General features: G+C 54.9%; 2 long non-coding RNA genes across 2 annotated transcripts in view; both read right to left on the bottom strand.

The window, feature by feature from the left end:
* Positions 1–24,481, bottom strand: part of LOC145513994 (uncharacterized) — a 159,993-nt gene that overhangs the window by 67,527 nt on the left and 67,985 nt on the right. Inside the window, exons 10-13 of the long non-coding RNA XR_014059798.1 lie at positions 23,603–23,714; positions 15,962–16,073; positions 8,325–8,436; positions 688–799 (exon numbers count right to left, since the gene is read on the bottom strand). This is a non-coding gene — a long non-coding RNA (uncharacterized LOC145513994). The remainder of the gene's footprint in view (positions 1–687; positions 800–8,324; positions 8,437–15,961; positions 16,074–23,602; positions 23,715–24,481) is intronic.
* On the bottom strand, positions 19,151–21,705 carry LOC145514007 (uncharacterized). The gene is made up of 2 exons (XR_014059811.1): positions 19,512–21,705; positions 19,151–19,416 (listed from the first exon to the last, which is right to left on the bottom strand). It is a non-coding gene; the product is annotated as an uncharacterized LOC145514007 (long non-coding RNA).

The following is a 24,481-nucleotide window of genomic DNA, read 5'->3' as shown; positions in this document are numbered from 1 at the left end:
AGGGAGGTACTTGGGAGCTAAAGCCCTTGGCTGCTGTGGTAGCAGCTGCAGATGGCAGCTCGTCCACAGTGCACTTCGAATGAGGTCATATGAGCGGGACTCTGGAAATGGCTCCGAAATCCAGAGAAAGGGGTCAGGGTATGTGGGAATCCGGCGGGGGTGGGGGGTGGATGAAGGAAGGTGTCCTTCCTCTCTCCAGTGCAATTTGGTTTGGTGAGTCTCAAAGCTACCAGATGGCACTTCCCAAGTCAGGCCCCCGCAGGAATCAGGGTGGGCTGTGTGCCTCGGCCCCTGCCACAGGGACAAGCCACACCAGTGGACTCCCTGAGCTCAAATGGCCGGATCTGGGGGTTCTGTCTGGGTGCACACCTCCTTGCTGTGGCCAAGTTCCCCCCTTCTCTGAGCACCAGCTTCATCCTCTCGAAGGAGGACATCGATTGCTACCTTGGCACGTTACTCTCTTCATCCTGTGAAGACTCATTAGGCTTATCCTACAATTACTAGCTGGCCCGAAGAGATATCTCCTGAATCCAGATTAAGCTGGAGTCTCCCAGGCTCATCTGGCATGTCTTCCCTGAAGTCTGCCAAAACCCACACCCTTGCATTTCCAGGGACTCCCCTTAGCCAGCTGGGCAGAAAACCCAGCATGCTTCAAACAAGCTGACAGACAAGCGGGAGAGGACTCACGGGCAGACGGCCTCCCTCAGGTCTCGGGTGGAGCTCTGGGACCACAGCAGCAACGGGCCATCCCAGCCCCTGGGCTCAGCAGCGCCCTCATTCTCAGGCCGGCGGCTCTGCCCTGAGGGGAGCAGGAAGGTCACCAACTGCTGCAGGCGGACCTTAAGCCCCTCCCACTGCTGGAGCCTGACCTCCCCCGGCCCCACCCCTTCCCCTACCCCAGCAGGACGAGAGCTCGTCTTCCCCTGGCTTCCAACGTGAGGCCCGGCCCTGGGCCCCGATTGGGCACTGCCCCAGTCCGGAGCCAATCACAGTGGCCAGGGAGGTGGAACGCACCGATTGGCCAGGGCCAGGTCATGTGACCATGCTCCCCAGGAAACTCAAATATTACCACGATTCCCTAACAAACCAATGAACAAAATTATCCAGTAAACGCAAACCGTACTTTTTAATGAGTCCAATGTCACAGAAAAAAAAAAAATGCTTCACAATGAACTGCTCAAGGAAGCTACTAAATAAACTTTCAGAAAAGTTAAGTCGTTTTTTTTTTTTTTATTATTAGAGTGACGGAGAGCTATACCTTTCCCATCTATGTGAATTTAGGTTTAAACTAGATTTCCCTTGGCTATTATATAAGACAAAAAACCCCACATCACCCCCTTTCACTCCCCCCACCCCCAAAAAGTGTTTTAGTCTATTGAGTTTTTGTGTCCTCAGTTGTGTCTGATTCACGGCAACTCACGAACTCTACACAGCCAGGCTCTTCCGTCCATGGAATTCAGGGCAATTTTTTTCTGTCACAGTAAATGCCCACCCTGGGTGATCCAAAGGCAAGGGCTCAGAGGCTCCTGAGAGACTAACTCCTTTCAGCTGAGCACAGAGCTGGCTCCTCACTGGGATGCCTGTGGCCTGGGGCTCCCAGAGGGGACAGCAGCACTCGCCCCACCGTGTGGTCACTGCTGCAAGTGCAGGCTGCTCCTCACTCCCCCTTGACAGTGTCCCTGAGGGCAGAACAGTGTGAATCTACTCAAGGTGGAAATGCAAACTCCGATGCAACCAAACTTCCCACAAGGTCTCCAAAACCACTCAGGAACAGGGAATTGGAAACTGCAGGGCATGACATGAATGGAGATGGAGACTTGACACCTTACACCGAGTTCACTTCCAGTTATCCCTAGACAAAGTTTCCATGAAAACTTGTCACAAATCTAGAAGAACAATGAGCAGAAACCGGACACGTGCTTTGAGTCTTCACACACAAAACTAAAAGGCAGTCCACAAAACAACCCAGAGAATACAGTGGACTTTGCAAAATCAAAGATATCTACCGTGGGAAAGACCTCATTACAAAAGCAAAAGACAGGTCATACATCGCGAGACGAATGAGTGGAAACACAAAGCTTCTCAAGGACGTGTCTCCAAACAGACAAAGAACACCAACACAACAAGCCTGTGAAAACTAGGGAAAGGTCTGAAGGGACGCCAGACTGAGGAAGACACACACAGAGTATCCCGGATGATGTCCAGCACTGAGGGCCTGAAGAAACAACAGTCTAGTTGCACTCCCTCAGGCCTGTGTGACCCTGGATGAGGCCTCTGTTTCCCGGTGGCTCTGAGAGATGGACAGGGAGGAAGGGGAAGAGAAATCACTTGCACTTCTAATACTCACAGCAAAGTCTTCCAATGAGAAGGGAATTATCACCCCCACTGACAATGCCATTCACTGAAGTGATACCCACGAGTCCATCTAACCCAGAAGGGAAGGAAGGACCTGTTCTCACAAAACGGCGAGAGATGGAAGAAAGAAGATCAAGCCCACACCAATCACTGGAAAGAGAAGCTGTGCTCAGGGCTTGAAAGAATTCCTATTGGGAAAATGATGTCACAGCCCCACAAGGCAATCCACAGCTTCGATGCTATTCCTCCCAAAATGCCAATGCATGTTCGCACCGAACAAAGAATTGCAAAAGGGGTTACGGAAACAGAAAAGAGCCTAAATTGTCAATACAATCCGACGAAAAAGCCCCGATACGGACGTCCAAGGTTGTGTGAAAGGAAATTAGACGACCAAACTAGGATCCTCAGGAGAGTATCGGAGAAGGCGATGGCGACCCACTCCAGTACTCTTGCCTGGAAAATGCCCTGGACGGAGGAGCCTGGTAGGCTGCAGGCCATGGGGTCGCGCAGAGTCAGACATGACTGAAGTGACTTAGCCGCAGCGGCAGCAGCAGGACAGTATGCTATTGGGAATACAACAACACACACAGATCCAGATCGATGGAATAAAGTTGAGGGTCCAGAAACAAACCCCGGCATCCAAGGTCAACTCATCTCTGACACAGAAGGGGAGAATATCCAAATGGGAACAAGAAAGCCTCTTCAATCAATGTCCATGGGAAAACCAGACAGCTACATCTGAAGAACGCTATTGGTTTTGATCTCACACCACCTCAATATCGGGGAAAAACCTCACCCTAAAGACTGATGTCATGAGATAGCTAGAAAGAAGCGTAGGTCAAAGGCTCCTTAACATCAGAGTCTCCTTGCCATTTGCTGGGCGGAGGTAGAAATGGGTCTCTTCAAGTAAGGGAAAGAGGGAAACCAAGTACACCAATGGGTTTCCATCCAATGGAACCTCTTCACAACAGAGAAGCTAAGCATTCACAAATGCAAAAGATAGGAAACGGAACATGAGAGACTCCTTGCAAGTGGTGTATCTGAGAAGGGGTTCATATGGAAAGAGACGAAGAATGCACAGCACTCAGATTCCAAGAAACACCACCACCACCCTTGACCCTTCCCCCATGACCAACTCCGACCTAAAGCCTTTCTCTCCCTCTAACCTATCCCTAAAACATAACCCTCATCTAATCATATACATGTGCATTCCTAGCATCCATCCATCCACACACGAGAGAGAAAGAGGAAGACACAGACTGAATCGAGAAAGGAAAAGAGAGGGACACAGCCAGAGAGAGACACGGAACCAAAGAGAGGAAAGGAGTCGATGGTCCAGACTTTTCATCAATCTGTCTCGAAGGTAGAAGCAATGACAGCGCCCATCCACCCCAGAAGGGGGAAACGGACGGAAGGTTTGGAGAGGAAAAGACAAGAACGCAGGGAGCCATTAGAAGCTCAGCCACCCGCAGAAGCCGAGCTGGGACACTTGAACAGAATCTCAATGGAAACAGAGGACCAGAAAGTTGGCTACTCTTTTCTATCAGAGAGGGAGACCTTCGAGTCTTCCTTTCGGTCCTCCAACTTGCATGCGGGGTCTCCAAACAGTCAGGAGGGGGAGTGCCTTTTCCTGGGTACCACGGCGCATCCAGGCCTCGTTCTGCCCCATTCTGTGCTGTGTCAGCCCTGGATGGAGTCTTTCTTTCTGAAGTCTCAGCGCACAAGCTCCACGTGATATCAGCCCCAGGTGGAAAGGCATGGAGCTGCTCGTAGGCCGACAGACCTAGGAAACAGATGGGAGAATGACCCCCACTCTGCAGATGGAGAGACCGGGGAAACCCTGAGGGGCATATGCTTGTCCAGGGCCACACCACTTACGAGAAGAAGGAGCCTGGTCTGAGAGCAGCGGGGTCCTCGGAGCTCAGGCCCTGGCTGCACCCAGGCCTCCCCAGGGCTGTGGGCTGGGCTGTGTGGCTGTCACTGTGCCTGCACATGGCCTAAGGGGGGTGGTCGAGCAGTCAGAAACCCAGAGATTCCCTTGCGAAGTTTTGGGGAAGGGACCTCAGCACGAACCCCAGGAAATGATGTCACCTGCCGGCAACAGAACCCAACAGAACCCGCAACCCGGGTATCCAGGCCTCCAGAGCGGAGAGGAGCCCCCAGCCAGATCACTTGCTGCCAGGATGTTCTGCTGTTTGCCCCTGCCCAGAGGCCGGGGCCTCAGGAGAGCTCACAGGCAGTGTGCGTGGGCACCCTGTCGACGTTGGCTCAGGGCACCCCCGAGAGGCCTCTGGCCCTTTGCCCGGAAAAACAGAAAGGTAACACGGGGAGCCCCAGGCGGGGCCAGGCCACCTCTCCCATGCCACCCGGAAACAGCGGGTCCTTTGCCTGTGTGTGTGGATGCGGGTTTCTCGGGGTGTGTCTCCCTCAAGGAAGCCCAGGCGGATGTGGGGTCAGAAGCCTGCGGACAAGTTGTGTCCACACCCCAGGGGAGAGCAGGCTGGGTGGGATGGGGAGAGTGCGGGCAGCGCCGGCCGCCCAGGCTGACCTCACACCCTCAGGTGGGTCTCTATCCTCCCGGGTGGGGATCTGAGCAGACACACGTCTCTGACCCTTCTGGGAAGAGAAGTTCGAGCAGGCAGAAGCAGCGGCTCCACTGGCCAGGCCCAGCTCGGAAAACTCCCAGCACGGCTGGCTGACGGTCACTGTCGTTGCAGAGCTTCCCACGTGATGAGGCCGAGGACGGGGACACCCCGTCCACCTCCCGGAGGGAGGGGTCGGAGCACCACCCCCCCGCCCGTGAGGCCCAGTGCAGGCTCCAGGTGAGCGTGCCCACGGAGGCATCAGCCCCACCGGGGGCGAAGCGGAGGCGGGGAAGGCCTGCTGCCGAGACACCACCCAGGATACACCCGGCGGCCCAGTCTGAGGCGGCCACGGAGCTCAGCACACCCGGCTCCGACCCAGAGTCCCGAGAACCCCGGCCTCTGAGGCAGCAGGAGGACCTGGAGCCCAGCACGCCAGAGCACAGAGGTGAGGACGCTGGGGCTGGTGCACGGGAGTGTGTGGGGAGGGGGTGCTGAGCTACACACGGACGAGTCCCCGAAAGATGCTGCTGGGCCTGCAGCAAGCGCTGGCCTCACACCCCCACCCCCATCTTGCACACTTCAGTCCCAAAAGACATCCGACCCTGGGTATTCTTTGGGAATCTCTTGGAAGCTTTCTGTCCCGGGATACGCACATGCCAAGGCTGGCCTGTGGGCAAACTTTGCTTCTCCCCCAGCTCTAGCACTGGCCTCCAACTGGAACCAGGCTCTACTTCCCAGACCTGTCCCTACAGAGGTGGTGGCTCCACGTGCAGGACCCAGGGATCCACCGAGGCCAGATGGAGATCCGAGACTTGCCCTCACAGAGACACCAGGCCAGCTGGGTACTGGCCAGCACACCGGGCAGATCGGATCTCCGTGCCTGCAGGGCCCCCAGCCCCAGGCACTGATGTCCCACCCCCTCAGCCAGAACCTCCACCTCCACGTGCACCTGTACCTGCTCGGGCTTTGGCAGGAGAACCCGAGGCAGAGGAGGAGTCACCGCCTCGGCAGGGAGAGCCTGCCCTGGCTCCCGCGCAACACCCAGACGCCGACGATGACTCACTCGCCCCTGCAGGAAGAACGAGCCCCCGCTCTGGGCAGAGACCCAGAGCCCTTGCCGGAAACACCACGTCCAGGGGAGCGGTCGGCTCTGCAGCCTCCATCCCTGTCTGCTCACCGTGGACGCCGGCAACTCGGTCTGCCCCCAGGGGACATGGAGTTCCTTTCCCCTGCACTGCTTTGCATTTGGTTTGTTTCCACCTTTCTGGTGATGTTTTATTTTGTGTATGGTTTCCTGTATTTCTCTTGGTTAAGTTGGGATTAGTAAACTTTTTCATCATTGTTGCAATTTGGGAACACTGTTGTGTAACTCTGGTGATACTGTGTTACCATCCCAATTTGTAGTTTCAGACCTGTTCGATCTTTATGCCCCACCCCCCAACAAAGCCTGGATTCAAGGCAAGCACGCCCTGTTCATCCCTCCCCCCGATCCTGAACACAATTTCATCTTTTCTTTCTGCATTCCTTCCTATATTCTTGGTGTCCCCAATCAATGACTCTCAGTGAAATGACTGAAGGAGTTTTTTTCGGACTCTCCACCTACTGTAAGACTCCATTGGAGAGTTCTCATTTGTATGTCATTTGAACTAGCCTTTGATAGCTGAAAGGACGGTGTACGTCCTTTCAAGATATCATGTGCCAAACGAAGCCCTTTTGGCAAATGCCATCATTATCTCCAGGCAGGCATTGCTGTTTGAAGGGTGACATCTCAGCCAGAAGGCAGAGGCTGAGCTCCTCTTGTTGCACCAGCTCCCAAAAGAAGCCAAGAAAGGGAGCTGGAACAACAAACCACCCCAACGCCCAGGAAAGCGTTCTTCACGACAGAAGGCTAGAAAATGACCCAACAACCTTGTGGCCCAGAACCCCTCTAAAAAATCACTGTTCCATAAAAAAGAGAAACACATGGGAAGTTCCAAGGAGAGGCAATGCCCATGGCCAGTGTACTTTAGAGACGGCCTGACTGCTCCGGGGAAGACACGCACCGACGGAACCCCTTGGGAAACAGCAGTGATAGTCCTCACCGTTGTAAGGGTTTCCTCTGGGGACAACCTGCCCTGGGCACCACATGAGGGAGCAGACCGGCTTCTCTTCCTCTGCCCCCACACCATTCACTCATGAAGGCAGCTCAGGTGTTCTCATGCCCTGCCTGCCTGCCTGCCTGCCTGGCTCATCCGTGAGCTGTGCCCACCTCCAGGGCAGGACTCCACCTTCTCCTCTCTGTGTACCGTGAATCTGCACACAGTGGGCTTTCAGAACCTTAGGAGACTTGAGCCATTCCCACTGGAGCCAGAACCCTCCCCAGGAAGGAAAACAGCTGTGGAGTCATTTTGGCCCCAGCACTGGTTCCCAAACCCTGGCGGCTCCTACAGCCTCTACGGTGTGAAGAGGGAGGTCCCTTTTGACAGAGCTTTCCGGCTGTCAGATCTAAGCTGTTGTTTCCCTGTCAGCTGTGTCTCTTCCGTTGCAGCCAGGTGGGCCACGCTGCTCCAAAGGAGCTCACAAGCTGAGTTGCAAGGGAGGTATTGAGAGGACAGGGATGGCTACAACGTGCTGCAAACTGAGTGAGGGTCCCCACAATCCTCAGCAAAGGTCTGTGGTGTGCAAGTGGGGAGTAGAGGGCCCCCAAGTTCCAAAGGAAGGGAGGTACTTGGGAGCTAAAGCCCTTGGCTGCTGTGGTAGCAGCTGCAGATGGCAGCTCGTCCACAGTGCACTTCGAATGAGGTCATATGAGCGGGACTCTGGAAATGGCTCCGAAATCCAGAGAAAGGGGTCAGGGTATGTGGGAATCCGGCGGGGGTGGGGGGTGGATGAAGGAAGGTGTCCTTCCTCTCTCCAGTGCAATTTGGTTTGGTGAGTCTCAAAGCTACCAGATGGCACTTCCCAAGTCAGGCCCCCGCAGGAATCAGGGTGGGCTGTGTGCCTCGGCCCCTGCCACAGGGACAAGCCACACCAGTGGACTCCCTGAGCTCAAATGGCCGGATCTGGGGGTTCTGTCTGGGTGCACACCTCCTTGCTGTGGCCAAGTTCCCCCCTTCTCTGAGCACCAGCTTCATCCTCTCGAAGGAGGACATCGATTGCTACCTTGGCACGTTACTCTCTTCATCCTGTGAAGACTCATTAGGCTTATCCTACAATTACTAGCTGGCCCGAAGAGATATCTCCTGAATCCAGATTAAGCTGGAGTCTCCCAGGCTCATCTGGCATGTCTTCCCTGAAGTCTGCCAAAACCCACACCCTTGCATTTCCAGGGACTCCCCTTAGCCAGCTGGGCAGAAAACCCAGCATGCTTCAAACAAGCTGACAGACAAGCGGGAGAGGACTCACGGGCAGACGGCCTCCCTCAGGTCTCGGGTGGAGCTCTGGGACCACAGCAGCAACGGGCCATCCCAGCCCCTGGGCTCAGCAGCGCCCTCATTCTCAGGCCGGCGGCTCTGCCCTGAGGGGAGCAGGAAGGTCACCAACTGCTGCAGGCGGACCTCAAGCCCCTCCCACTGCTGGAGCCTGACCTCCCCCGGCCCCACCCCTTCCCCTACCCCAGCAGGACGAGAGCTCGTCTTCCCCTGGCTTCCAACGTGAGGCCCGGCCCTGGGCCCCGATTGGGCACTGCCCCAGTCCGGAGCCAATCACAGTGGCCAGGGAGGTGGAACGCACCGATTGGCCAGGGCCAGGTCATGTGACCATGCTCCCCAGGAAACTCAAATATTACCACGATTCCCTAACAAACCAATGAACAAAATTATCCAGTAAACGCAAACCGTACTTTTTAATGAGGCCAATGTCACAGAAAAAAAAAAATGCTTCACAATGAACTGCTCAAGTAAGCTACTAAATAAACTTTCAGAAAAGTTAAGTCGTTTTTTTTTTTTTTTTTTATTAGAGTGACGGAGAGCTATACCTTTCCCATCTATGTGAATTTAGGTTTAAACTAGATTTCCCTTGGCTATTATATAAGACAAAAAACCCCACATCACCCCCTTTCACTCCCCCCACCCCCAAAAAGTGTTTTAGTCTATTGAGTTTTTGTGTCCTCAGTTGTGTCTGATTCACGGCAACTCACGAACTCTACACAGCCAGGCTCTTCCGTCCATGGAATTCAGGGCAATTTTTTTCTGTCACAGTAAATGCCCACCCTGGGTGATCCAAAGGCAAGGGCTCAGAGGCTCCTGAGAGACTAACTCCTTTCAGCTGAGCACAGAGCTGGCTCCTCACTGGGATGCCTGTGGCCTGGGGCTCCCAGAGGGAACAGCAGCACTCGCCCCACCGTGTGGTCACTGCTGCAAGTGCAGGCTGCTCCTCACTCCCCCTTGACAGTGTCCCTGAGGGCAGAACAGTGTGAATCTACTCAAGGTGGAAATGCAAACTCCGATGCAACCAAACTTCCCACAAGGTCTCCAAAACCACTCAGGAACAGGGAATTGGAAACTGCAGGGCATGACATGAATGGAGACGGAGACTTGACACCTTACACCGAGTTCACTTCCAGTTATCCCTAGACAAAGTTTCCATGAAAACTTGTCACAAATCTAGAAGAACAATGAGCAGAAACCGGACACGTGCTTTGAGTCTTCACACACAAAACTAAAAGGCAGTCCACAAAACAACCCAGAGAATACAGTGGACTTTGCAAAATCAAAGATATCTACCGTGGGAAAGACCTCATTACAAAAGCAAAAGACAGGTCATACATCGCGAGACGAATGAGTGGAAACACAAAGCTTCTCAAGGACGTGTCTCCAAACAGACAAAGAACACCAACACAACAAGCCTGTGAAAACTAGGGAAAGGTCTGAAGGGACGCCAGACTGAGGAAGACACACACAGAGTATCCCGGATGATGTCCAGCACTGAGGGCCTGAAGAAACAACAGTCTAGTTGCACTCCCTCAGGCCCGTGTGACCCTGGATGAGGCCTCTGTTTCCCGGTGGCTCTGAGAGATGGACAGGGAGGAAGGGGAAGAGAAATCACTTGCACTTCTAATACTCACAGCAAAGTCTTCCAATGAGAAGGGAATTATCACCCCCACTGACAATGCCATTCACTGAAGTGATACCCACGAGTCCATCTAACCCAGAAGGGAAGGAAGGACCTGTTCTCACAAAACGGCGAGAGATGGAAAAAAGAAGATCAAGCCCACACCAATCACTGGAAAGAGAAGCTGTGCTCAGGGCTTGAAAGAATTCCTATTGGGAAAATGATGTCACAGCCCCACAAGGCAATCCACAGCTTCGATGCTATTCCTCCCAAAATGCCAATGCATGTTCGCACCGAACAAAGAATTGCAAAAGGGGTTACGGAAACAGAAAAGAGCCTAAATTGTCAATACAATCCGACGAAAAAGCCCCGATACGGACGTCCAAGGTTGTGTGAAAGGAAATTAGACGACCAAACTAGGATCCTCAGGAGAGTATCGGAGAAGGCGATGGCGACCCACTCCAGTACTCTTGCCTGGAAAATGCCCTGGACGGAGGAGCCTGGTAGGCTGCAGGCCATGGGGTCGCGCAGAGTCAGACACGACTGAAGTGACTTAGCCGCAGCGGCAGCAGCAGGACAGTATGCTATTGGGAATACAACAACACACACAGATCCAGATCGATGGAATAAAGTTGAGGGTCCAGAAACAAACCCCGGCATCCAAGGTCAACTCATCTCTGACACAGAAGGGGAGAATATCCAAATGGGAACAAGAAAGCCTCTTCAATCAATGTCCATGGGAAAACCAGACAGCTACATCTGAAGAACGCTATTGGTTTTGATCTCACACCACCTCAATATCGGGGAAAAACCTCACCCTAAAGACTGATGTCATGAGATAGCTAGAAAGAAGCGTAGGTCAAAGGCTCCTTAACATCAGAGTCTCCTTGCCATTTGCTGGGCGGAGGTAGAAATGGGTCTCTTCAAGTAAGGGAAAGAGGGAAACCAAGTACACCAATGGGTTTCCATCCAATGGAACCTCTTCACAACAGAGAAGCTAAGCATTCACAAATGCAAAAGATAGGAAACGGAACATGAGAGACTCCTTGCAAGTGGTGTATCTGAGAAGGGGTTCATATGGAAAGAGACGAAGAATGCACAGCACTCAGATTCCAAGAAACACCACCACCACCCTTGACCCTTCCCCCATGACCAACTCCGACCTAAAGCCTTTCTCTCCCTCTAACCTATCCCTAAAACATAACCCTCATCTAATCATATACATGTGCATTCCTAGCATCCATCCATCCACACACGAGAGAGAAAGAGGAAGACACAGACTGAATCGAGAAAGGAAAAGAGAGGGACACAGCCAGAGAGAGACACGGAACCAAAGAGAGGAAAGGAGTCGATGGTCCAGACTTTTCATCAATCTGTCTCGAAGGTAGAAGCAATGACAGCGCCCATCCACCCCAGAAGGGGGAAACGGACGGAAGGTTTGGAGAGGAAAAGACAAGAACGCAGGGAGCCATTAGAAGCTCAGCCACCCGCAGAAGCCGAGCTGGGACACTTGAACAGAATCTCAATGGAAACAGAGGACCAGAAAGTTGGCTACTCTTTTCTATCAGAGAGGGAGACCTTCGAGTCTTCCTTTCGGTCCTCCAACTTGCATGCGGGGTCTCAAAACAGTCAGGAGGGGGAGTGCCTTTTCCTGGGTACCACGGCGCATCCAGGCCTCGTTCTGCCCCATTCTGTGCTGTGTCAGCCCTGGATGGAGTCTTTCTTTCTGAAGTCTCAGCGCACAAGCTCCACGTGATATCAGCCCCAGGTGGAAAGGCATGGAGCTGCTCGTAGGCCGACAGACCTAGGAAACAGATGGGAGAATGACCCCCACTCTGCAGATGGAGAGACCGGGGAAACCCTGAGGGGCATATGCTTGTCCAGGGCCACACCACTTACGAGAAGAAGGAGCCTGGTCTGAGAGCAGCGGGGTCCTCGGAGCTCAGGCCCTGGCTGCACCCAGGCCTCCCCAGGGCTGTGGGCTGGGCTGTGTGGCTGTCACTGTGCCTGCACATGGCCTAAGGGGGGTGGTCGAGCAGTCAGAAACCCAGAGATTCCCTTGCGAAGTTTTGGGGAAGGGACCTCAGCACGAACCCCAGGAAATGATGTCACCTGCCGGCAACAGAACCCAACAGAACCCGCAACCCGGGTATCCAGGCCTCCAGAGCGGAGAGGAGCCCCCAGCCAGATCACTTGCTGCCAGGATGTTCTGCTGTTTGCCCCTGCCCAGAGGCCGGGGCCTCAGGAGAGCTCACAGGCAGTGTGCGTGGGCACCCTGTCGACGTTGGCTCAGGGCACCCCCGAGAGGCCTCTGGCCCTTTGCCCGGAGAAACAGAAAGGTAACACGGGGAGCCCCAGGCGGGGCCAGGCCACCTCTCCCATGCCACCCGGAAACAGCGGGTCCTTTGCCTGTGTGTGTGGATGCGGGTTTCTCGGGGTGTGTCTCCCTCAAGGAAGCCCAGGCGGATGTGGGGTCAGAAGCCTGCGGACAAGTTGTGTCCACACCCCAGGGGAGAGCAGGCTGGGTGGGATGGGGAGAGTGCGGGCAGCGCCGGCCGCCCAGGCTGACCTCACACCCTCAGGTGGGTCTCTATCCTCCCGGGTGGGGATCTGAGCAGACACACGTCTCTGACCCTTCTGGGAAGAGAAGTTCGAGCAGGCAGAAGCAGCGGCTCCACTGGCCAGGCCCAGCTCGGAAAACTCCCAGCACGGCTGGCTGACGGTCACTGTCGTTGCAGAGCTTCCCACGTGATGAGGCCGAGGACGGGGACACCCCGTCCACCTCCCGGAGGGAGGGGTCGGAGCACCACCCCCCCGCCCGTGAGGCCCAGTGCAGGCTCCAGGTGAGCGTGCCCACGGAGGCATCAGCCCCACCGGGGGCGAAGCGGAGGCGGGGAAGGCCTGCTGCCGAGACACCACCCAGGATACACCCGGCGGCCCAGTCTGAGGCGGCCACGGAGCTCAGCACACCCGGCTCCGACCCAGAGTCCCGAGAACCCCGGCCTCTGAGGCAGCAGGAGGACCTGGAGCCCAGCACGCCAGAGCACAGAGGTGAGGACGCTGGGGCTGGTGCACGGGAGTGTGTGGGGAGGGGGTGCTGAGCTACACACGGACGAGTCCCCGAAAGATGCTGCTGGGCCTGCAGCAAGCGCTGGCCTCACACCCCCACCCCCATCTTGCACACTTCAGTCCCAAAAGACATCCGACCCTGGGTATTCTTTGGGAATCTCTTGGAAGCTTTCTGTCCCGGGATACGCACATGCCAAGGCTGGCCTGTGGGCAAACTTTGCTTCTCCCCCAGCTCTAGCACTGGCCTCCAACTGGAACCAGGCTCTACTTCCCAGACCTGTCCCTACAGAGGTGGTGGCTCCACGTGCAGGACCCAGGGATCCACCGAGGCCAGATGGAGATCCGAGACTTGCCCTCACAGAGACACCAGGCCAGCTGGGTACTGGCCAGCACACCGGGCAGATCGGATCTCCGTGCCTGCAGGGCCCGCAGCCCCAGGCACTGATGTCCCACCCCCTCAGCCAGAACCTCCACCTCCACGTGCACCTGTACCTGCTCGGGCTTTGGCAGGAGAACCCGAGGCAGAGGAGGAGTCACCGCCTCGGCAGGGAGAGCCTGCCCTGGCTCCCGCGCAACACCCAGACGCCGACGATGACTCACTCGCCCCTGCAGGAAGAACGAGCCCCCGCTCTGGGCAGAGACCCAGAGCCCTTGCCGGAAACACCACGTCCAGGGGAGCGGTCGGCTCTGCAGCCTCCATCCCTGTCTGCTCACCGTGGACGCCGGCAACTCGGTCTGCCCCCAGGGGACATGGAGTTCCTTTCCCCTGAACTGCTTTGCATTTGGTTTGTTTCCACCTTTCTGGTGATGTTTTATTTTGTGTATGGTTTCCTGTATTTCTCTTGGTTAAGTTGGGATTAGTAAACTTTTTCATCATTGTTGCAATTTGGGAACACTGTTGTGTAACTCTGGTGATACTGTGTTACCATCCCAATTTGTAGTTTCAGACCCGTTCGATCTTTATGCCCCACCCCCCAACAAAGCCTGGATTCAAGGCAAGCACGCCCTGTTCATCCCTCCCCCCGATCCTGAACACAATTTCATCTTTTCTTTCTGCATTCCTTCCTATATTCTTGGTGTCCCCAATCAATGACTCTCAGTGAAATGACTGAAGGAGTTTTTTTCGGACTCTCCACCTACTGTAAGACTCCATTGGAGAGTTCTCATTTGTATGTCATTTGAACTAGCCTTTGATAGCTGAAAGGACGGTGTACGTCCTTTCAAGATATCATGTGCCAAACGAAGCCCTTTTGGCAAATGCCATCATTATCTCCAGGCAGGCATTGCTGTTTGAAGGGTGACATCTCAGCCAGAAGGCAGAGGCTGAGCTCCTCTTGTTGCACCAGCTCCCAAAAGAAGCCAAGAAAGGGAGCTGGAACAACAAACCACCCCAACGCCCAGGAAAGCGTTCTTCACGACAGAAGGCTAGAAAATGACCCAACAACCTTGTGGCCCAGAACCCCTCTAAAAAATCACTGTTCCATAAAAAAGAGAAACACATGGGAAGTTCCAAGGAGAGGCAATGCCCATGGCCAGTGTACTTTAGAGACGGCCTGACCGCTCCGGGGAAGACACGCACCGACGGAACCCCTTGGGAAACAGCAGTGATAGTCCTCACCGTTGTAAGGGTTTCCTCTGGGGACAACCTGCCCTGGGCACCACATGAGGGAGCAGACCGGCTTCTCTTCCTCTGCCCCCACACCATTCACTCATGAAGGCAGCTCAGGTGTTCTCATGCCCTGCCTGCCTGCCTGCCTGCCTGGCTCATCCGTGAGCTGTGCCCACCTCCAGGGCAGGACTCCACCTTCTCCTCTCTGTGTACCGTGAATCTGCACACAGTGGGCTTTCAGAACCTTAGGAGACTTGAGCCATTCCCACTGGAGCCAGAACCCTCCCCAGGAAGGAAAACAGCTGTGGAGTCATTTTGGCCCCAGCACTGGTTCCCAAACCCTGGCGGCTCCTACAGCCTCTACGGTGTGAAGAGGGAGGTCCCTTTTGACAGAGCTTTCCGGCTGTCAGATCTAAGCTGTTGTTTCCCTGTCAGCTGTGTCTCTTCCGTTGCAGCCAGGTGGGCCACGCTGCTCCAAAGGAGCTCACAAGCTGAGTTGCAAGGGAGGTATTGAGAGGACAGGGATGGCTACAACGTGCTGCAAACTGAGTGAGGGTCCCCACAATCCTCAGCAAAGGTCTGTGGTGTGCAAGTGGGGAGTAGAGGGCCCCCAAGTTCCAAAGGAAGGGAGGTACTTGGGAGCTAAAGCCCTTGGCTGCTGTGGTAGCAGCTGCAGATGGCAGCTCGTCCACAGTGCACTTCGAATGAGGTCATATGAGCGGGACTCTGGAAATGGCTCCGAAATCCAGAGAAAGGGGTCAGGGTATGTGGGAATCCGGCGGGGGTGGGGGGTGGATGAAGGAAGGTGTCCTTCCCCTCTCCAGTGCAATTTGGTTTGGTGAGTCTCAAAGCTACCAGATGGCACTTCCCAAGTCAGGCCCCCGCAGGAATCAGGGTGGGCTGTGTGCCTCGGCCCCTGCCACAGGGACAAGCCACACCAGTGGACTCCCTGAGCTCAAATGGCCGGATCTGGGGGTTCTGTCTGGGTGCACACCTCCTTGCTGTGGCCAAGTTCCCCCCTTCTCTGAGCACCAGCTTCATCCTCTCGAAAGAGGACATCGATTGCTACCTTGGCACGTTACTCTCTTCATCCTGTGAAGACTCATTAGGCTTATCCTACAATTACTAGCTGGCCCGAAGAGATATCTCCTGAATCCAGATTAAGCTGGAGTCTCCCAGGCTCATCTGGCATGTCTTCCCTGAAGTCTGCCAAAACCCACACCCTTGCATTTCCAGGGACTCCCCTTAGCCAGCTGGGCAGAAAACCCAGCATGCTTCAAACAAGCTGACAGACAAGCGGGAGAGGACTCACGGGCAGACGGCCTCCCTCAGGTCTCGGGTGGAGCTCTGGGACCACAGCAGCAACGGGCCATCCCAGCCCCTGGGCTCAGCAGCGCCCTCATTCTCAGGCCGGCGGCTCTGCCCTGAGGGGAGCAGGAAGGTCACCAACTGCAGCAGGCGGACCTCAAGCCCCTCCCACTGCTGGAGCCTGACCTCCCCTGGCCCCACCCCTTCCCCTACCCCAGCAGGACGAGAGCTCGTCTTCCCCTGGCTTCCAACGTGAGGCCCGGCCCTGGGCCCCGATTGGGCACTGCCCCAGTCCGGAGCCAATCACAGTGGCCAGGGAGGTGGAACGCACTGATTGGCCAGGGCCAGGTCATGTGACCATGCTCCCCAGGAAACTCAAATATTACCAAGATTCCCTAACAAACCAATGAACAAAATTATCCAGTAAACGCAAACCGTACTTTTTAATGAGGCCAATGTCACAGAAAAAAAAAAAAAATGCTTCACAATGAACTGCTCAAGGAAGCTACTAAATAAACTTTCAGAAAAGTGAAGTCTTTTTTTTTTTTTTTTTTTTAATAGGGTGACGGAGAGCTATACCTTTCCCATCTATGTGAATTTAGGTTTAAACTAGATTTCCCTTGGCTATTATATAAGACAAAAAACCCCACATCACCCCCTTTCACTCCCCCCACCCCCCAAAAGTGTTTTAGTCTATTGAGTTTTTGTGTCCTCAGTTGTGTCTGATTCACGGCAACTCACGAACTCTACACAGCCAGGCTCTTCCGTCCATGGAATTCAGGGCAATTTTTTTCTGTCACAGTAAATGCCCACCCTGGGTGATCCAAAGGCAAGGGCTCAGAGGCTCCTGAGAGACTAACTCCTTTCAGCTGAGCACAGAGCTGGCTCCTCACTGGGATGCCTGTGGCCTGGGGCTCCCAGAGGGGACAGCAGCACTCGCCCCACCGTGTGGTCACTGCTGCAAGTGCAGGCTGCTCCTCACTCCCCCTTGACAGTGTCCCTGAGGGCAGAACAGTGTGAATCTACTCAAGGTGGAAATGCAAACTCCGATGCAACCAAACTTCCCACAAGGTCTCCAAAACCACTCAGGAACAGGGAATTGGAAACTGCAGGGCATGACATGAATGGAGATGGAGACTTGACACCTTACACCGAGTTCACTTCCAGTTATCCCTAGACAAAGTTTCCATGAAAACTTGTCACAAATCTAGAAGAACAATGAGCAGAAACCGGACACGTGCTTTGAGTCTTCACACACAAAACTAAAAGGCAGTCCACAAAACAACCCAGAGAATACAGTGGACTTTGCAAAATCAAAGATATCTACCGTGGGAAAGACCTCATTACAAAAGCAAAAGACAGGTCATACATCGCGAGACGAATGAGTGGAAACACAAAGCTTCTCAAGGACGTGTCTCCAAACAGACAAAGAACACCAACACAACAAGCCTGTGAAAACTAGGGAAAGGTCTGAAGGGACGCCAGACTGAGGAAGACACACACAGAGTATCCCGGATGATGTCCAGCACTGAGGGCCTGAAGAAACAACAGTCTAGTTGCACTCCCTCAGGCCTGTGTGACCCTGGATGAGGCCTCTGTTTCCCGGTGGCTCTGAGAGATGGACAGGGAGGAAGGGGAAGAGAAATCACTTGCACTTCTAATACTCACAGCAAAGTCTTCCAATGAGAAGGGAATTATCACCCCCACTGACAATGCCATTCACTGAAGTGATACCCACGAGTCCATCTAACCCAGAAGGGAAGGAAGGACCTGTTCTCACAAAACGGCGAGAGATGGAAGAAAGAAGATCAAGCCCACACCAATCACTGGAAAGAGAAGCTGTGCTCAGGGCTTGAAAGAATTCCTATTGGGAAAATGATGTCACAGCCCCACAAGGCAATCCACAGCTTCGATGCTATTCCTCCCAAAATGCCAATGCATGTTCGCACCGAACAAAGAATTGCAAAAGGGGTTACGGAAACAGAAAAGAGCCTAAATTGTCAATACAATCCGACGAAAAAGCCCCGATACGGACGTCCAAGGTTGTGTGAAAGGAAATTAGACGACCAAACTAGGATCCTCAGGAGAGTATCGGAGAAGGCGATGGCGACCCACTCCAGTACTCTTGCCTGGAAAATGCCCTGGACGGAGGAGCCTGGTAGGCTGCAGGCCATGGGGTCGCGCAGAGTCAGACACGACTGAAGTGACTTAGCCGCAGCGGCAGCAGCAGGACAGTATGCTATTGGGAATACAACAACACACACAGATCCAGATCGATGGAATAAAGTTGAGGGTCCAGAAACAAACCCCGGCATCCAAGGTCAACTCATCTCTGACACAGAAGGGGAGAATATCCAAATGGGAACAAGAAAGCCTCTTCAATCAATGTCCATGGGAAAACCAGACAGCTACATCTGAAGAACGCTATTGGTTTTGATCTCACACCACCTCAATATCGGGGAAAAACCTCACCCTAAAGACTGATGTCATGAGATAGCTAGAAAGAAGCGTAGGTCAAAGGCTCCTTAACATCAGAGTCTCCTTGCCATTTGCTGGGCGGAGGTAGAAATGGGTCTCTTCAAGTAAGGGAAAGAGGGAAACCAAGTACACCAATGGGTTTCCATCCAATGGAACCTCTTCACAACAGAGAAGCTAAGCATTCACAAATGCAAAAGATAGGAAACGGAACATGAGAGACTCCTTGCAAGTGGTGTATCTGAGAAGGGGTTCATATGGAAAGAGACGAAGAATGCACAGCACTCAGATTCCAAGAAACACCACCACCACCCTTGACCCTTCCCCCATGACCAACTCCGACCTAAAGCCTTTCTCTCCCTCTAACCTATCCCTAAAACATAACCCTCATCTAATCATATACATGTGCATTCCTAGCATCCATCCATCCACACACGAGAGAGAAAGAGGAAGACACAGACTGAATCGAGAAAGGAAAAGAGAGGGACACAGCCAGAGAGAGACACGGAACCAAAGAGAGGAAAGGAGTCGATGGTCCAGACTTTTCATCAATCTGTCTCGAAGGTAGAAGCAATGACAGCGCCCATCCACCCCAGAAGGGGGAAACGGACGGAAGGTTTGGAGAGGAAAAGACAAGAACGCAGGGAGCCATTAGAAGCTCAGCCACCCGCAGAAGCCGAGCTGGGACACTTGAACAGAATCTCAATGGAAACAGAGGACCAGAAAGTTGGCTACTCTTTTCTATCAGAGAGGGAGACCTTCGAGTCTTCCTTTCGGTCCTCCAACTTGCATGCGGGGTCTCCAAACAGTCAGGAGGGGGAGTGCCTTTTCCTGGGTACCACGGCGCATCCAGGCCTCGTTCTGCCCCATTCTGTGCTGTGTCAGCCCTGGATGGAGTCTTTCTTTCTGAAGTCTCAGCGCACAAGCTCCACGTGATATCAGCCCCAGGTGGAAAGGCATGGAGCTGCTCGTAGGCCGACAGACCTAGGAAACAGATGGGAGAATGACCCCCACTCTGCAGATGGAGAGACCGGGGAAACCCTGAGGGGCATATGCTTGTCCAGGGCCACACCACTTACGAGAAGAAGGAGCCTGGTCTGAGAGCAGCGGGGTCCTCGGAGCTCAGGCCCTGGCTGCACCCAGGCCTCCCCAGGGCTGTGGGCTGGGCTGTGTGGCTGTCACTGTGCCTGCACATGGCCTAAGGGGGGTGGTCGAGCAGTCAGAAACCCAGAGATTCCCTTGCGAAGTTTTGGGGAAGGGACCTCAGCACGAACCCCAGGAAATGATGTCACCTGCCGGCAACAGAACCCAACAGAACCCGCAACCCGGGTATCCAGGCCTCCAGAGCGGAGAGGAGCCCCCAGCCAGATCACTTGCTGCCAGGATGTTCTGCTGTTTGCCCCTGCCCAGAGGCCGGGGCCTCAGGAGAGCTCACAGGCAGTGTGCGTGGGCACCCTGTCGACGTTGGCTCAGGGCACCCCCGAGAGGCCTCTGGCCCTTTGCCCGGAGAAACAGAAAGGTAACACGGGGAGCCCCAGGCGGGGCCAGGCCACCTCTCCCATGCCACCCGGAAACAGCGGGTCCTTTGCCTGTGTGTGTGGATGCGGGTTTCTCGGGGTGTGTCTCCCTCAAGGAAGCCCAGGCGGATGTGGGGTCAGAAGCCTGCGGACAAGTTGTGTCCACACCCCAGGGGAGAGCAGGCTGGGTGGGATGGGGAGAGTGCGGGCAGCGCCGGCCGCCCAGGCTGACCTCACACCCTCAGGTGGGTCTCTATCCTCCCGGGTGGGGATCTGAGCAGACACACGTCTCTGACCCTTCTGGGAAGAGAAGTTCGAGCAGGCAGAAGCAGCGGCTCCACTGGCCAGGCCCAGCTCGGAAAACTCCCAGCACGGCTGGCTGACGGTCACTGTCGTTGCAGAGCTTCCCACGTGATGAGGCCGAGGACGGGGACACCCCGTCCACCTCCCGGAGGGAGGGGTCGGAGCACCACCCCCCCGCCCGTGAGGCCCAGTGCAGGCTCCAGGTGAGCGTGCCCACGGAGGCATCAGCCCCACCGGGGGCGAAGCGGAGGCGGGGAAGGCCTGCTGCCGAGACACCACCCAGGATACACCCGGCGGCCCAGTCTGAGGCGGCCACGGAGCTCAGCACACCCGGCTCCGACCCAGAGTCCCGAGAACCCCGGCCTCTGAGGCAGCAGGAGGACCTGGAGCCCAGCACGCCAGAGCACAGAGGTGAGGACGCTGGGGCTGGTGCACGGGAGTGTGTGGGGAGGGGGTGCTGAGCTACACACGGACGAGTCCCCGAAAGATGCTGCTGGGCCTGCAGCAAGCGCTGGCCTCACACCCCCACCCCCATCTTGCACACTTCAGTCCCAAAAGACATCCGACCCTGGGTATTCTTTGGGAATCTCTTGGAAGCTTTCTGTCCCGGGATACGCACATGCCAAGGCTGGCCTGTGGGCAAACTTTGCTTCTCCCCCAGCTCTAGCACTGGCCTCCAACTGGAACCAGGCTCTACTTCCCAGACCTGTCCCTACAGAGGTGGTGGCTCCACGTGCAGGACCCAGGGATCCACCGAGGCCAGATGGAGATCCGAGACTTGCCCTCACAGAGACACCAGGCCAGCTGGGTACTGGCCAGCACACCGGGCAGATCGGATCTCCGTGCCTGCAGGGCCCGCAGCCCCAGGCACTGATGTCCCACCCCCTCAGCCAGAACCTCCACCTCCACGTGCACCTGTACCTGCTCGGGCTTTGGCAGGAGAACCCGAGGCAGAGGAGGAGTCACCGCCTCGGCAGGGAGAGCCTGCCCTGGCTCCCGCGCAACACCCAGACGCCGACGATGACTCACTCGCCCCTGCAGGAAGAACGAGCCCCCGCTCTGGGCAGAGACCCAGAGCCCTTGCCGGAAACACCACGTCCAGGGGAGCGGTCGGCTCTGCAGCCTCCATCCCTGTCTGCTCACCGTGGACGCCGGCAACTCGGTCTGCCCCCAGGGGACATGGAGTTCCTTTCCCCTGAACTGCTTTGCATTTGGTTTGTTTCCACCTTTCTGGTGATGTTTTATTTTGTGTATGGTTTCCTGTATTTCTCTTGGTTAAGTTGGGATTAGTAAACTTTTTCATCATTGTTGCAATTTGGGAACACTGTTGTGTAACTCTGGTGATACTGTGTTACCATCCCACTTTGTAGTTTCAGACCCGTTCGATCTTTATGCCCCACCCCCCAACAAAGCCTGGATTCAAGGCAAGCACGCCCTGTTCATCCCTCCCCCCGATCCTGAACACAATTTCATCTTTTCTTTCTGCATTCCTTCCTATATTCTTGGTGTCCCCAATCAATGACTCTCAGTGAAATGACTGAAGGAGTTTTTTTCGGACTCTCCACCTACTGTAAGACTCCATTGGAGAGTTCTCATTTGTATGTCATTTGAACTAGCCTTTGATAGCTGAAAGGACGGTGTACGTCCTTTCAAGATATCATGTGCCAAACGAAGCCCTTTTGGCAAATGCCATCATTATCTCCAGGCAGGCATTGCTGTTTGAAGGGTGACATCTCAGCCAGAAGGCAGAGGCTGAGCTCCTCTTGTTGCACCAGCTCCCAAAAGAAGCCAAGAAAGGGAGCTGGAACAACAAACCACCCCAACGCCCAGGAAAGCGTTCTTCACGACAGAAGGCTAGAAAATGACCCAACAACCTTGTGGCCCAGAACCCCTCTAAAAAATCACTGTTCCATAAAAAAGAGAAACACATGGGAAGTTCCAAGGAGAGGCAATGCCCATGGCCAGTGTACTTTAGAGACGGCCTGACCGCTCCGGGGAAGACACGCACCGACGGAACCCCTTGGGAAACAGCAGTGATAGTCCTCACCGTTGTAAGGGTTTCCTCTGGGGACAACCTGCCCTGGGCACCACATGAGGGAGCAGACCGGCTTCTCTTCCTCTGCCCCCACACCATTCACTCATGAAGGCAGCTCAGGTGTTCTCATGCCCTGCCTGCCTGCCTGCCTGCCTGGCTCATCCGTGAGCTGTGCCCACCTCCAGGGCAGGACTCCACCTTCTCCTCTCTGTGTACCGTGAATCTGCACACAGTGGGCTTTCAGAACCTTAGGAGACTTGAGCCATTCCCACTGGAGCCAGAACCCTCCCCAGGAAGGAAAACAGCTGTGGAGTCATTTTGGCCCCAGCACTGGTTCCCAAACCCTGGCGGCTCCTACAGCCTCTACGGTGTGAAGAGGGAGGTCCCTTTTGACAGAGCTTTCCGGCTGTCAGATCTAAGCTGTTGTTTCCCTGTCAGCTGTGTCTCTTCCGTTGCAGCCAGGTGGGCCACGCTGCTCCAAAGGAGCTCACAAGCTGAGTTGCAAGGGAGGTATTGAGAGGACAGGGATGGCTACAACGTGCTGCAAACTGAGTGAGGGTCCCCACAATCCTCAGCAAAGGTCTGTGGTGTGCAAGTGGGGAGTAGAGGGCCCCCAAGTTCCAAAGGAAGGGAGGTACTTGGGAGCTAAAGCCCTTGGCTGCTGTGGTAGCAGCTGCAGATGGCAGCTCGTCCACAGTGCACTTCGAATGAGGTCATATGAGCGGGACTCTGGAAATGGCTCCGAAATCCAGAGAAAGGGGTCAGGGTATGTGGGAATCCGGCGGGGGTGGGGGGTGGATGAAGGAAGGTGTCCTTCCTCTCTCCAGTGCAATTTGGTTTGGTGAGTCTCAAAGCTACCAGATGGCACTTCCCAAGTCAGGCCCCCGCAGGAATCAGGGTGGGCTGTGTGCCTCGGCCCCTGCCACAGGGACAAGCCACACCAGTGGACTCCCTGAGCTCAAATGGCCGGATCTGGGGGTTCTGTCTGGGTGCACACCTCCTTGCTGTGGCCAAGTTCCCCCCTTCTCTGAGCACCAGCTTCATCCTCTCGAAGGAGGACATCGATTGCTACCTTGGCACGTTACTCTCTTCATCCTGTGAAGACTCATTAGGCTTATCCTACAATTACTAGCTGGCCCGAAGAGATATCTCCTGAATCCAGATTAAGCTGGAGTCTCCCAGGCTCATCTGGCATGTCTTCCCTGAAGTCTGCCAAAACCCACACCCTTGCATTTCCAGGGACTCCCCTTAGCCAGCTGGGCAGAAAACCCAGCATGCTTCAAACAAGCTGACAGACAAGCGGGAGAGGACTCACGGGCAGACGGCCTCCCTCAGGTCTCGGGTGGAGCTCTGGGACCACAGCAGCAACGGGCCATCCCAGCCCCTGGGCTCAGCAGCGCCCTCATTCTCAGGCCGGCGGCTCTGCCCTGAGGGGAGCAGGAAGGTCACCAACTGCTGCAGGCGGACCTCAAGCCCCTCCCACTGCTGGAGCCTGACCTCCCCCGGCCCCACCCCTTCCCCTACCCCAGCAGGACGAGAGCTCGTCTTCCCCTGGCTTCCAACGTGAGGCCCGGCCCTGGGCCCCGATTGGGCACTGCCCCAGTCCGGAGCCAATCACAGTGGCCAGGGAGGTGGAACGCACCGATTGGCCAGGGCCAGGTCATGTGACCATGCTCCCCAGGAAACTCAAATATTACCACGATTCCCTAACAAACCAATGAACAAAATTATCCAGTAAACGCAAACCGTACTTTTTAATGAGGCCAATGTCACAGAAAAAAAAAAAATGCTTCACAATGAACTGCTCAAGGAAGCTACTAAATAAACTTTCAGAAAAGTTAAGTCGTTTTTTTTTTTTTTTTTATTAGAGTGACGGAGAGCTATACCTTTCCCATCTATGTGAATTTAGGTTTAAACTAGATTTCCCTTGGCTATTATATAAGACAAAAAACCCCACATCACCCCCTTTCACTCCCCCCACCCCCAAAAAGTGTTTTAGTCTATTGAGTTTTTGTGTCCTCAGTTGTGTCTGATTCACGGCAACTCACGAACTCTACACAGCCAGGCTCTTCCGTCCATGGAATTCAGGGCAATTTTTTTCTGTCACAGTAAATGCCCACCCTGGGTGATCCAAAGGCAAGGGCTCAGAGGCTCCTGAGAGACTAACTCCTTTCAGCTGAGCACAGAGCTGGCT

Source organism: Giraffa tippelskirchi, chromosome 7 (assembly GCF_054371585.1).
Source record: "Giraffa tippelskirchi isolate mGirTip1 chromosome 7, T2T-mGirTip1v1.2.pri, whole genome shotgun sequence".
NCBI lineage: Eukaryota > Metazoa > Chordata > Mammalia > Artiodactyla > Giraffidae > Giraffa > Giraffa tippelskirchi.
This window is presented reverse-complemented; position numbering and strand designations above follow the sequence as displayed.